General features: G+C 38.0%; 1 non-coding gene across 1 annotated transcript; it reads left to right on the forward strand.

Annotated features, from left to right (window-relative positions):
- Positions 1 to 847: 847 nt before the first annotated feature.
- LOC145151781 (small nucleolar RNA R71) lies at positions 848 to 954 on the forward strand. The gene has a single exon (XR_013732336.1). It is a non-coding gene; the product is annotated as a small nucleolar RNA R71 (small nucleolar RNA).
- The last annotated feature ends 14153 nt before the right edge of the window (positions 955 to 15107 follow it).

Consider the following 15107-nt stretch of genomic DNA (forward strand, 5'->3'; position numbering starts at 1 on the left):
CTCCACTTCTAAAGCTTCTAAAAACTCAGAAATAGCATCTTCTTCAGTTTCAATCACCATGACATGTGATTGAGTCTTCTTGTCGGGAAATTGTGGAGATAATCTTTCATTCACCAAAGTTGTTAGTTGACCAAGTTGGGCTTCGAGATTTTGGATCGATGATTGATGATTTCTTAATAGTGCATGCTGGTCAATCATCATAGCTTGTTGATCTTTCATCATGGCTTGTTGATCCTTCATCATAATTCTTTGATCTTTTATAGCTGTATCTGTCTCATCATGTCTCTTTTCTGAAGCCTCCATAAAACGAGCTAGCATGGTCTCTAATTCAACTTTCTTTTCAGCTGGTGGTTGCTCTTTTTGGTACAAGCCTCGGCCAGTCTGCTTATATTTTTCTTCTTTCTGCTTCTTGTATTCTTCATATGGAAACCACTCATTCTTTGGTTTTCTCCAGTCCTCGTCATATTTTTCTCCACTCGAGTAGCAAACTTGAGCCTTTTGGTTCCCATTATCATCTAAGTAGCGGTCTTTAGGCAAGTGTGGACCATTTCATCTTTCACATCCAACTCTAATGGCATGAATTGACTGGTCCATCTTTTTCATCCTCCGGTCCATAGTATTCAACATTGCTAGCACAACAGCCATGTCTTATGATGTTCCACTACCAATTCCCCTTGTTCCATCATGTCTTGGATCATGGTATTCACGAGAATGCTTGGAGAATTCTTCAATTAACTCCTTGATTTCACCCAGATTTTTCTTAGTAAGCGGTCCTTGGGAATCAAAGAGTTGCCTCGTCATGACATTCACCCCGTCATAGAATATAGACACTTCTTGTTGTATGTTAAGGTCATTTTGAGGGCAGTTTCTTAGTAACCGTTTATATCGCTCCCATGCCTCATAAAGCGACTCACCCCGTTGTTGCTCAAAGTTGACTATTGCCTTCTTGAGTTTAGATATCTTTGATGGTGGGCATAATTGTTCTAGGAATTTCTCACGCATCTGTGCCCAAGTAGTAATTGCACCGGGTGGAAGTGCCTTCAACCAATTCTTCGCAGCTCCTATAAAAGTGAAGGGAAGCATCCTTAACAAGATTGTCTCTCTAGGAACATTAGGACATTGAAATAGTCTGCAATGTCATTGACCTCATCTAAATGCTTGTAAGCATCCTCATGATCCTTTCCAGAAATAGGTACATCCTTCAGCGCAGTAAGAATGTGTCCTTTTAACTCGAATGTTGTTGATGCTGGAATTGCAGGTTGTACTAAACCAGGACCAACATCGTGTCTGATTCGCTTCTTGTATGCTCCCATGGAGATATCCGCAATGTTTTCCATTTTGTTTTCTGGCTCGTCTTCGGGTTCACTCTTTTCTAGTTCAAACTCGGGTTCAGATTCGTATTCGGATTCTTGTGGACTAGGTATTAGATCAAAGCCTTCAACCTTGCTTTTGTTCTTCGAAGATGTACTTGACTCTCCCATGTTCTTCCATTTTTTCCTTCCAAAAACTGATCTTAGATCTTTAAAGGGCGACTTCTTTGTTGTTTGGTTTACTCCTTCGTCCTTGTTCGTCTTTTTGTGAACGGTTGACTCAGGATCTTCAAGCGGTGGTACCAATGATGTGTTGGATCCTCAGGTCATGAACTACAATAAAAACGTAAATTTGAACAAAAACTAACTAAAAATTGCCTACTGACTGGCCACCACGACGTGGTAAAGATCACAACCCCGTGTTGTCGCAGAAAATCTAAACAGAAAAGAAAAACAAAGAAAAACGAAAAACCATTGAACTCACGTCGTGAGCTTAAAGCTTACGTCGTGAGTTTAGTACTGAAGCAAAAACTAAGCTGAAAAATTAACTTTTTGCAGGTTTTACCCCACAAAAAGGATTGATTAACCTAAAGCAAATGAATCAACAATCAAATAAGCCGTTCCCCTGCAACGGCGCCAAAAACTTTGATGTGCACAAAAGTACCTACTAGTTTTAAATTTATAACCTAACAAACTTCTGCTAACTATTAACCTATAGGCAGTGTACCTTGTCAGATTTTAGTATAGCTTTGGGTAAGTTGGGTATCGAACACAGGGAATGATATTAATTAGTTAACATACTTACTATTAAATTAACCTAAAATTCTAGCAAAGTAATGGTTTTTATCTAATTTTGCAAGTTTAGACAAACTTCAATTCTCAAACACAATTCAATCAAGTAATAAGAACACTCCTGTTAGTTTGAATCCACTTTCCCTCAATGGTTTAACTATTAATTATGACAATGCTCGTTGGTTACCAATTAATGTATTGTTAGCAATTCAATTCCAAATTAACTAATGTTGAATTAATTTATGTAGATCTATGCATAGTCACGCATAATTGAACGCAGAATTAACTATTGAATAAAATTGGAGCTATGTAAGATTGAGTTAACAAACACAGTTATGTTCATAATATGAGTTCTCCAGCACAACCATATTCAATACTTCAATTACTTATCTAAGATTGTTTCAATCTTAGCTCTAATAATCTACTGTTCACTAAATTACTAGGTAATCAAATTCATGCAGATTATTGGTCACTAAGCTACACAGAATATGAGTTTAAGCAATCTAGTATCAAGTTAAGCATGTTGGGTATAAACAATCAAACACAAGACATTAACCAACTAGAAAAGTCTCAATTAATATAAACAAACCATGAGTTCTAGCTTCATCTAGCTAACAGAAGCAACTAGATTTAGCTACTCATACTAACAATCAAACTAAAACAATTCATAATTGAAAGCATAGTAGAGTACCAAACTAGAAAGTAAATTATGATCTTCTCCTTCTTCCTTGGTGCTATTACCAAGTTTCTAACCTTCTAAACCTCTGAAAAACGAATTTTGAAACTCTCCTCTAGTCAGTCAACCTCTTTAAAATCGTGAGGATCAAAGATATTTATAGTTTCTGATTTTTCCCTCCTCACGTCGTGAGCAAGGAAGCTCACGTCGTGAGTTCGAAGGTATCCATATCCAACACAAATTCTTTTGCTTCTGGATGTTTATCTTCTAGAATCGCCACGCTCACGTCGTGAAACTTCACTTCTCACGTCATGAGTACGCCTTTTTGCTGAATTTTTCATCTCTTAAGCTCTTAACCTCCAAAGTTCCGGTTCTTGTCACTTTCAGTCCTTATTCTTCAAAATGACTTCTTTTGGCTGCCAAATACAGTTTACTCTTATAAGTATCATTTATCTATGCAAATAACCAAATTATTAGTCAAAATGTATTCAAATATTGCCTGCAAATGTGTAGAAATATGGCAATATCACCGTCGTTGTTGTCCGGAATAGGATCGAATTTAGCAAATTGATCCGTTGCATCTTGAAATCCTTTGACATTTGATTCAAGAGAGGGAAGACCATTCTCCCCCTCAACCTGAGAAGGTTGAATCAGTTCGGAATCAAATGGAGGAAATGTGGGAGATGGACGAGAAACATTTATTGATATTGGAGCTACAATTGAAGAGAATTGTCTTGATCGAGATTCCGAATCAAGAGCTGTTTCAGATGGTCCGAACAGGGTTTCAAAATTGACTTCATGAATAATTTGAGGATTCGGACATCCTGGCGATGGAGCATCGGACTCCATGATGTGGGTTGTGACATGGATTGGTCCAGAATTCCGAACATAGTTGTCATCGAAGGTAACATCAAAGCTTTCTTCAAGAACACGAGTCCTATGATTCAGAACTCGGTATGCTTTTGATTTTGCAGAGTACCCAAGAAAGATTGCTTTATCGACTTTCAACTGAAATTTCGTGAGCCGATCACGATTGTTTTTGATAAAGCACCAACAACCAAAGACATGTAGAAAAGAGATACTCGACTTACGACCATTCGTGGCTTCATATGGTGTCGTGTTGAGTCGACGATTGATGATGCTTCGATTTTGAGTGAAGCAGGCAGTGGACACAGCTTCAGCCCAAAGATAAAGTGGAAGATTTTCAAAGTTGAGCATCAATCGAGTAGCTTCAACGAGGGTTCTGTTTCTTCGTTCAACCACACCATTTTGTTGAGGAGTGTAGGGATCTGAGAAATTATGGTCAATACCTTTTTCAGAGAGGAATTTTTCAATGGCGACGTTGGTGAATTCTGAGCCATTATCACTTCAGATTCTTCGAACACGCAGTTTCACTAGAACTTCAATTCCTTTGATGAAATTATAAGTTCTGAGGCGGTTTCTGACTTGATCCTGAGGAAGAAAACCCAGGTGAACCTTGTAAAATCATCCACAATCACAAGAATGTATTTCTTGTGATGTAGACTTTCTATAGTGGAGGTTACACATAGGTCTATATGAATCGGTTCCAATGGTTCCAAGATTGATTTTTCGATGATGACAGGATGACCTTTCTTCGATTTCTTCCCACATTCACATGCATCATAGAGATGATCATTTTCAAACTTGAGGAGAGGCAGACCTCTGACCATTTCATCAGAAACAAGATCATTTATATATCGAAAGTTTAGATGAGCAAGCCTCCTGTGTCATAACCAACTGATGTCAGGAACGACTTTTGAGAGAAGACAGAGTTGAGGTTTGGCGATGATCATGTTAATGTCTAGAAGATACATATTCTTATTGTGATTTGATTTAATGAGACATTCTTTCCGATCTTCTGTCATGACATAGTTGTGCTTTTTGCATAACTCAACTCTTCGGTTAGAGTCAGTAAGTTGAGCTACACTAATCAAATTGTGCTTCACGCAGAAAGTCTTTCTGCCCTGTCATGTGATTGGAACAAGCACTATCAATATACCATATTGTATCTTGTTTCGAAGCATAGAGTGCCTACAAAATTAGTGAAGTTTGGAGTTTTTAGGCTCTAAGTTAGGTTTTGGGACTTTGGCACGGACTTTGGACTTGGATTATGACTTTTGAGCAACCGATGTCTCGGAGGGTTGATTCCGAGATGCCTTAGGAAAGAAGCAAAATTCCATAGTCTTTTCATTGATCCATAAATCATATTCAACAATTGATTGTTTAGCAACAACTTTTCTCGGACCGACTGTTTTGGAAGTAGTGGGAATTACGGTGTCAATTGAAGTTGCATTTTCTTTTTTAATGCTTTTAGCTCTCCACTCAAAAAAAAATTTGAATTATTTGAAAAATTTTGAGTGACAGTGTTTTTAGCAAATCGTTCTTTGTTTACTACTTTTGATGGTACATTTGGTTTTGAAAGCTGCCGAGGTTTAAAAATCATACCATCAAATTTAGCAATAAAAACATAGGAAATAGTCCGAGGAGAGTTATTTTTTGTAGGACAAGTATCAACAGTAGTCTTTATCGGAAAAGAACTAACAACCTTGTTTTGAACAACCGAACTAGGAGGAATGGATGGCCTTTTAAGAATCTTAACAAGAACAAATGTGTTATGGTTCCTAGTAGTCGGGCTGACAGTCAGAGATACTTTATTTTTGGAATTCTCAATGAACCTGGAGTCATATCTTGACCTAATTTCCTTTTTGAGTGAATTTTTGGCTTCTATCTTAGGATCGACGACATCTTTTCTATTTAATGAAGGTTTCTTCCTCGAGTCAGATGATGATTTGGAAGTTTGGCCAGCAGATGGGTTCTTAAACTTGGGTTTGATTGGCACTAAGGTGGTTTTTGAAATTACTTGAGAGTCCGAAACACATTAGACATATGAATTATCACTTAATATTTCTATTTCAACTTCAGTATCTAAGGATGCCCAAACGAAATCTGATACTTCAAAGCCAGTTCCATTTGTCTCTGGAATGAATTCCTCAACAACATAATTGTTAGGAGGACCGAGGTTCGGAATTTGAACTTCAAAAATGGGTGATGCTAAGGAATGAGTTCGAGGTTTGATTCACGTCCAGGTGTATCAGAGGCGGAAGAGGCGTGGAATCAGGACACTTGACAACTATTGGTTGAAACTCAGGAATCAGAGAAGAAATTTGTCTGAGGTCTCAGGAAGGGGTGACACAGGTGAGACAGGGGTTTCAGAATGTTTATGATTCGGAATGCCTCCCATAAAAGTTAGATTATGTAACTCCTTCAAGGGACGGGCAATAGGTTTCGGAAACTCTCTTCTGAGACCAAGCGCTTTGGACCAAGGATGACGAAAATTGTGAGTCATCCTTTCATTTGCTTAAAGAATATATATGGAATGATGTAAAGCATCAATTTTGGCATTCAGACGTTTGTTATCGGAAATTAAAACATTCCTTTCAGAATAAGTGATTTCACATTTGTCTTTAAGAATGATACATTCATCTTGTGACATTACAAGTTCTCGTTCTAACGACTTAATCTTAAGCTTCCTATCCTCGAAACGTAATTTAAGACAACTCAATTCACTTTCCATCTTCTCACTGGCTTCTATGGCAGACTCATAGGCTGTATAGATGATGTTCATATCTGATTGGATCTGGGTTAGATATGGTTCACAAAGAGATAATTTAAAATTATTATCAGTAATCATAGATTTTACCTGTTGAACGATGCTTCGACCTGGTGGATCGTTGGTCGCCATGTAGCAGAAATTTGGTTCAGCATCTTCATCATCTCCTTCTGATCCAGATGACCAATAGTCTTCATCACAATCGATAGTTTGTCTAGCCATAAGACACATGTTTCTCCCAGAACTCTTATCATATTCATCACCAAATGACCAATACCCTTCCACATCTCTTGACACAGTGATGACAAACAATTTTTCACTTGCAGCCGTTTCTTGGGCTCAGCAGGCATAGTATGTAGAGTCCTTGAACTTTGGTTTCTGTATGGCTTCAGCCAAGCAGTCTTTGGCAAAGTGGTTTCCATGACCATACTTGTGAAACACTACCTTCAGTTTATCTGATTTTGGAATCTCGTGGGATTCTGAGGGGTGATTTTGTGTTCGGATGTTTGGCTTGTATGCAGGTGGATTCTCGGAGGATTTAGGAAATGGTTGAGGATTACTTTGATGAGGAGCTTAGAAACGATTGTGATATGGTTTGTGAGTGGGGTTCCATGGTCGCTTTTATTTCATTGAAAGTAAAGAAAACTCTTGTTGAAAGCGAAGTTCGGAGTCCATTGCTTCAAGATCGAGGTCTCCATCAAACTGATAGTTGGAATTAGCAAGAGCAGGTAAAGTTTGTGGAGATGGTTGAACATATGGAATGGGTGATGTAACAACTTTGAAGGGGTCCGAAACAGAAGGGTTCAAGATTTGTGGATCAATAGAGCTAACAAGAGCTAGAGGACCTCCTGAGAGCTCTCTTAAGGTTTGTGCAACATTTGATTCATTACCTTGAAGTTCGTAAAACAGCTGGTAGCGCTTCAGATTCTTCAGAGATCCATTACTCTGAATACACAATTTCACATTTCCCCATCCTTTACCAAGACTATTGATGAATTTTAGATTGTATTCTAGTGGAGTTCGGAAAATCCCATGAGTTGTCATGTTGTTGACAATGATTCGGTACCTGTTAGAGGCTGAGGCAATTGATTCACCGGGAGTAGTGGTGAAGGTATTGAACTCGTTGACAACCGAAGTCAAGTGCTTATCCTTCATGTTTTTTGATCCCTCGAACAGGTATTGGAGAGTGTCCCAAATATCTTTAGCAGATTTGCACAACTTAATGTGCTCAAAGAGAGAAGGAGGAACACCGAACACCATTTCGGAAAATGCCACTTGATCTGCATGCAATTTCTCGATGTCATCAGCAGTGAGAGGTATTGGACGCTGTTCTTCTTGAATCATGAGAGTTGCAGCAACATCTCTCACAGTTTGTCTGACTGGAACATGTGGACCTTCTTTCACAGATCTCCATATTTCTTCACATTTTTCCTTACCAAGTAAGAACCTTTCCATTCTAACTTTCCAGTGATCACACTCTTCAACAACTAGCAATGGGGCACGAGAGGGCCAACCCACACTATTTTCTATTTGCATTGAATATATTTGTTGAGAATAAGGAGAAGCCATTGAAGTTAAGATATTAGAGCAGAAGTGGTATATAGAAGAACTTTTATCCTGAACACAAAAATGATTGAAATACCAATGTAATTTCAAATCAACTATAATTTGTTCTTATGGATTCAAAGGACAACCACTCAAGCTCTGATACCAATTATGAGTACAAGAATCAATGCGCAAGGACAAGGTTTGAAAACTCAAACCTTGAGTTAATCTTTAAGATCAATGTCTGCTCTTAATTGATGGTTCCAGTCGAATCTGGTAATACCAATCAAGAATTGAATGAAATATTCAACAAAGTGTTCAAGTAATAAAAGAAGAGAATATTTAAAGTATAATCAATGCAAAGATATTTTGAAGAACAAGAAGAATGTTATGAAACAACTTTGACTTGAAGAAAAGGTGAAAGTGATGTAAAGAGAATAAATACTATCTTTTGAGTAAAACGTGAGATGTTCTGATTGTTGGGTTTTGAGCATTCTAACACTCCTATGGGGTACATGCAACCCTAAATACCTTGGATCTATCTTTTCTCTATTATACATGCAAACTTGATGTTTCCAAGGTATTACCCTAACTAGCATACAATCATAAGTACTAGTATAACGAAACTAGATATAATACATACCTTTTTGATGTAGCTTGATTCCATGGAGCTCAAGAGCCTAGTGTCCCAAGTGTGACACCTCAAATGGTTCACACAACATCACCAACATTTGGAATAACCATGAGAAGACATGGACTCTAGAAATCGGCTTGCCCTCTTATATATGCACTAGTGCCGATTTCACCAACCAATGGGGTCTTTATATAGTGTGGCTATTAGGGTTACACCATGTAACTCATGACTTTACCCATTCCATATGCTCCATGCGTTTTAACCTCCATAGAGTATCCATGGGTCACCACATGGGTTAAACCCAACATAAGGAATCATAGATCATAAGCCCACATATATAAGAATGAATGATTTACACAATCAATCCCCATATATTTAATTAGTCTCTTTTGATCACCAAATTAATTCCAAATTAATTCTTGATCACTACTAATTAAATAATATGATTTCATATTAATATATTAGAACTTATAATATATTAATATGTCACAAGTATCCTCTTCTCACAAATGGTCTACCCAAATGTTCCGATGCCATACAACCCAAATGGACCATGCCGGGTCGGGTCAAGTATATACCAATTATAGTTATGGACTTAGACACTAATCCAACAGTCTCCCACTTGGATAAGTCTAATAACTATTATTGCAAGTACAACTCCAACCTGACCAGCATTCGTAGCTCTTAAAAGCTGCTGCCAAACTCTGAACAAATCAATGACGCGTCCATTAGATAAATAATCATATATTCCTCCATTCAAGATATCATATGGACTGAGATATGGATTATAATCATTCTCTCTGTCCATTTGTTGTTTCCCGATTTTTGATTTATGACGACCGACTAATTGAACAAATCAAAACAGTCTAGGCTTGGCCAAGCACTTAGGGTGTCATCACTAAATCATCGAGGGGCCCACATATATCGCTTTTATCCCTATAAGGGTAAAATGAATGGATAAAGTTTGACTCATATGCTTGTACTAACTACTTATTGAATCATGCACAAAGGCACGTTTTATAACATCGATTTACCAATGCGTTTTCGTGCAATCAATGTATAACCAACTCATAGTCAACAACTCATATCTCTAGGTTTGAAGAATATAAGATATTATCATCTCATGATCACTCGTGATAAAATCCATGAAGTGATTCAAATGAGCGTGGGTTTAATCCAATACTCAGAACTTATGAGCACTCATGAATGTTGTAGCAACTTTTGCTATGTCCAACACCTTAGACATCTACAAGCCAACTTCATGACAGTCTTGCCTTAATACCTACTTCCAACGTATTATCGATTGTGGATGGTTTGAATAACTTAATTATTCGGGAAGTCAAAACATGCAAAGTGAAACACAAGATACTAATCCTATATGGCCCCAACACTTTGAGAGTAAATAAAACACCTTTTATTTAAACACCATATTGATTACTCATTATTCATTGTATACTGTTTCGAATTTATCAACTTTATACTTGAATTAAAACACTAGTCGTCCCATGCTCCAAGCATGTACACTATGTTTTCTAAACAATAGTTATGTCATACACCAAGTATGCACACTATGTTTGTCTATGATCTTTACTTTGTGGAATAGATCGATTGAACATAATTACAATGATTCTCATTTCACAATCCCAGATCCTTATCGTAAATGTAAGAATTCCAAATTCCTACTATTTACCGAAATTTGTTAGATTTTTAAACTTATATGCATTGATCCTCTCGTAATGACTATGCACAAAGTCACAAAGACTTGTCAACAGACATTACAGAGTATTCCAATGGAGATCAACTCTATGGAAACGAAGTCTCATATTCAAAGTACATTGCTTTGAACATCCTTCTTGCATTAAGTTTTCTAATCTTACACAGATTGAATAACTTCCACATATGGAAAACATTTCCATATTCCCATTTTGACTATCACTTCTGAACAAGAGTTGCCTCATTTCAGAATATGTCAATATGGTCCTTACAAAATTAACAATATACTTCCAACTGTCCATGAGCAACCAATCTTTGGTAAACCTTAGACTATCTTCGACAATTGCTTAATCATTTTAGTCATATCCAATTCTAGACTTTTCCCCTCTTAATGCCCTGAGCATTTGGAAAATTTAGAAATGATGAATATTATAGCACATGCAATCGATCCTATATCCGAAGCATATGGGATACGATTCATGATGTCTCACATAAAGATATGATACTAGACCAGTCTTTTGCTATAATATTTCTATTTCTATTTGCCATGTTCTCATAATTCAGATTATGAAAAGGGATGCCGTAATCATAATCAAATTTTAGAACGCAAATAATGTTCCCATATATAGAATTTCCTTATGTTGAACCATTCCAACATAACATTCATATATATACTTGACTAAATTTGATTAAAATCTCACGATCTAAGCTTTTAGATTTGAAATGAAGTATAATTTCCTCTCCCTTAATTATAGCAAAACAACTTTTCCCAATTGAAACTTTTTTTTCTATAATTAACATTGCTAACTTGCAACACTTATTATAATTATCATACTCCCACTTGCATGATGATTATTAGCATAACACTTATGCTCCCACTAGCTTTGACATGTACTCAGAAATGAGCTAGACTTCTAGAAATCAATACTTTATTGAGTTTCTTACCAAAGTTCAGATTTATGATACAAGATGCTTTGATAAAACTTTATCAAAATCATACACCTTTCCTTAGATAGCTCACATGTGTGCCTAAACAATTTCCAGAACTATGAAAAGAAATGCCGTAATCATAGTCTCAACTGTTTAGAACTTTGCCATTTCTCAAATGTCCTTGTTAGTGTGCCGGTTAACCACACACACTCCACTAACGACTTTGAGAATGCAAATATGTGACAACCCGAAGTTTTGTCCGTTTCCGTTACGCGATTTCCGTTAATAAAATTTCGAATTCATTAACTTTTCCGTCAAAATTCTTGGTTTAGAAAATAATCTAGTTATATAAAATTAAATTATTTACGAGTTGGAACCAAAAGTCGCGCGGAAACCCGAATATCTCGAAAACCAAACAATTCCGGCCTAAGTAGGGTTACGACCGTAAACAAGTTTACGGCCGTAAACCCGTTTACGGCCAGTAAAGAGTGGACCCCACCACCGACCACAAAACCCCTATAAATACGAGACCTCCACCTTCATTTGAACACTTCTGGCCGAAAACTCTCTCCTTCTCTCTCTAAGAACCTTGACCGTAAACACCTAAAAGCACCTTCAAACTTCGGGAAACATCGAGAAATGCCGTTTGGAGTCACTTCGGAACATCTGGAGCACTTATCTCTTCGAAATCAGCACCGTTGTTCTTGAGTTTACGGTCCAGCATCAAGGATGCGCCGTTTGAAGCCCTCTATGGCCGTAAGTGCAGATCCCCTCTGTGCTGGGCTGAGGTGGGTGACACGCAGCTAGCCAGGGGTCAAGTCCCCGACAGTACTCTCACTGGTCATGAGATCATCTGAGAGACAACTGAGAAGATTATACAAATCCGGGAACGACTGAAAGCCTCACGAGATAGACAAAAGAGCTACGCCGATAAGAGACAAAAACCCTTGGAGTTCCAGGTTGGTGACCGCGTCCTTCTGAAGGTCTCACCCTGGAAAGGCATGATACGCTTTGGGAAGCGTGGAAAGCTAAACCCAAGGTACATTGGACCGTTTGAAATCCTTGCTAGGATCGGTCCCGTAGCATACAAACTTCAGTTACCACGGGAGCTCAGCAACATCCATCCCGTCTTCCACGTATCGAACCTAAAGAAGTGTCTGTCTGATGAGACACTTGTGATTCCTCTCGTCGAGATCGAAATCAACGAGAACCTCAACTTCATGGAAGAACCAGTCGAAATCATGGACAAAGAGATCAAACGAACGAAACAAAGTCGCATCCCGATTGTAAAGGTTCGCTGGAATGCCAAGCGGGGACCTGAATACACTTGGGAGCGCGAAGATCAAATGAAACATAAGTATCCACATCTCTTTTCTGATCCATGATTTGTATTCTATGTTCGAATTTCGGGACGAAATTCCCTCTAACGGGGGGATGATGTGACAACCCGAAATTTTGTCCGTTTCCGTTACGCGATTTCCGTTAATAAAATTTCGAATTCGTTAACTTTTCCGTCAAACTTCTTGGTTTAGAAAATAATCTAGTTATATAAAATTAAATTATTTACGAGTTGGAACCAAAAGTCGCGCGGAAACTCGAATATCTCGAAAACCAAACAATTCCGGCCTAAGTAGGGTTACGACCGTAAACCCGTTTACGGCCGTAAACCCGTCTACGGCCAGTAAAGAGTGGACCCCACCACCGGCCACAAAACCCCTATAAATACGAGACCTCCACCTTCATTTGAACACTTCTGGCCGAAAACTCTCTCCTTCTCTCTCTAAGAACCTTGACCGTAAACACCTAAAAACACCTTCAAACTTCGGGAAACATCGAGAAACACCGTTTGGAGTCACTTCGGAATGTCTGGAGCACTTATCTCTTCGAAATAAACATCGTTGTTCTTGAGTTTACGGTCCATCTTCAGAAACCGTAAACCCTGTTCTTGAGTTCACGGCCGTAAACTCACTGAGCCTTCAGAAACCGTAAACCCCAGTTCACGGCCGTAAACCCTGTTCACGGCCGTAAACTGTCTGTCGACCGTAAACCCTTGTTCACGGCCGTAAACACCTTTTAAGTGGTGCTTTTGGCTGAAAACCCACTTTCATCGATTCGATCAAGTCCCGGTAACATTCCACAACCGAATACAAGTGTTCCTCTAACACTTTATCTAACGAAATCGCTAATTTAGATACATATATGTATTTATTTGATAATAGGATTCCGTTAAGTGTCACGTGCAACAACTCGAGGATCTTCATTTCAGTCAACGCTTTCACGCAACAACTGTGAGTTCATACCCCTATATTTTCCGTATTTTTAATGTTTTCAGGGGGGGGAATACAAGCTAAAAATAAATGTTTTCAAAACTTATGCAAATCTCATACTTTAATCCTTTTGTACTGTGTTGAGCATAAGGAACGTTTTCACTAAAATTGCATAGTTTTCCGGACACGCTATTCACTATACATGCAAAATATAATCGGTATAGTTTGAGATTTTTCTAAACATAACAAGTACATGAACTTTCACTACTAAACATATGCGCTAAGACAGAAACAGTTTTACAGTTTACATCACTACTTTATCATGGTATTCATCACTGTAATTATCACTACATACGGTATACATACGGATTTTCACTATGGTAGAACACTACTACACTACATGTAAACTAGATTGTACGATACTGTGAGGCGCTACTTCACTACTGTACCCTTAGTTGTACAGGGATAAATCCTATCATAGTATAACCAGAGTCTCCCGGAGGGAGAGCGTGAGATTTGTGATTAGATCTATTCGGGACTGACAATCCCACACCCGAACTGCTAGCTACAGTTGGGCAGGCATGCCCAGGGTGACAAATGTCATTTAACTCGACGCCTGAAGAACGTTGGAAAGGTCTCTAGTCATATCAAGCATGGTTATACAACTCACAATATGTATAAATCACCTTTAGTTTACAACTTGACACTCTTCAACAGTTTTATTTACACTAAATAGAACTAATACACACTACAACTGGAGAACTTTCAGGGTTTTCAAACGGAAACGAACATACAATGGTTTCACGCACGAAATGCAATTACATCATGATTAGCATTAGCTAGTCACATGAAGTAATAATTTTGCATATGACTACAGTTTTCAGTGACAAGCATTCATGGTTTTATACAGAATTGAAAACACTACATCCTCACTAAAGAAAATATCGGATTTTCTTGGAACTATACAAACATTTTAAGAACTCATCAACGATTTTCACTACAAACCACCGCTTATGAACTCACCAGCTTTATGCTGATACTCTTTCAAACTGCTTGTATTCTCAGGAAATCAGTAGACAGGTACTTGCTGGATTTTCGAGGAACTGGAGCAATAAGAGTTTTATGTTTATACTATACAAAGCTATTGGATGTAATTCAAACTAAGTTTCAGACAAAGTTTCAAACTGATGTAAACATTTTTATTTAAGTATTCACTGTAATGGTTGTGTTGCTATGATTGCTGTTATTCATTGGTTGTGATGCTACACATGACGTCCTCCGCCCCGGAACGTTTCCGCCATCGGTTTCGGGGTGTGACAGATTGGTATCAGAGCCCTTGTTTATAGCGAACTAGTATACCGAACCTTACGTGGTATACAACTATAAACACTAAGGGGCCTAAGTGCTCTACGCTAAAAGTATACTTTCAAAAATATAAGTATTTTTATAAAAGTATACAAGCATGCATACACAACAAAATTCATGTCGCTAGTAGAACAGAACAAAAGTATTTGGATGCTGGAACGCTGCGGTTAAACCTGGGCAGTTATGTAATCATGTCTAGGGTGAATATAGCCTGATCAACTATATTCAGTCGAGACATGACCAA

This window comes from Lactuca virosa, chromosome 1, assembly GCF_052849685.1.
Source record: "Lactuca virosa cultivar CGN04683 chromosome 1, Lactuca_virosa_CGN04683_v6, whole genome shotgun sequence".
NCBI lineage: Eukaryota > Viridiplantae > Streptophyta > Magnoliopsida > Asterales > Asteraceae > Lactuca > Lactuca virosa.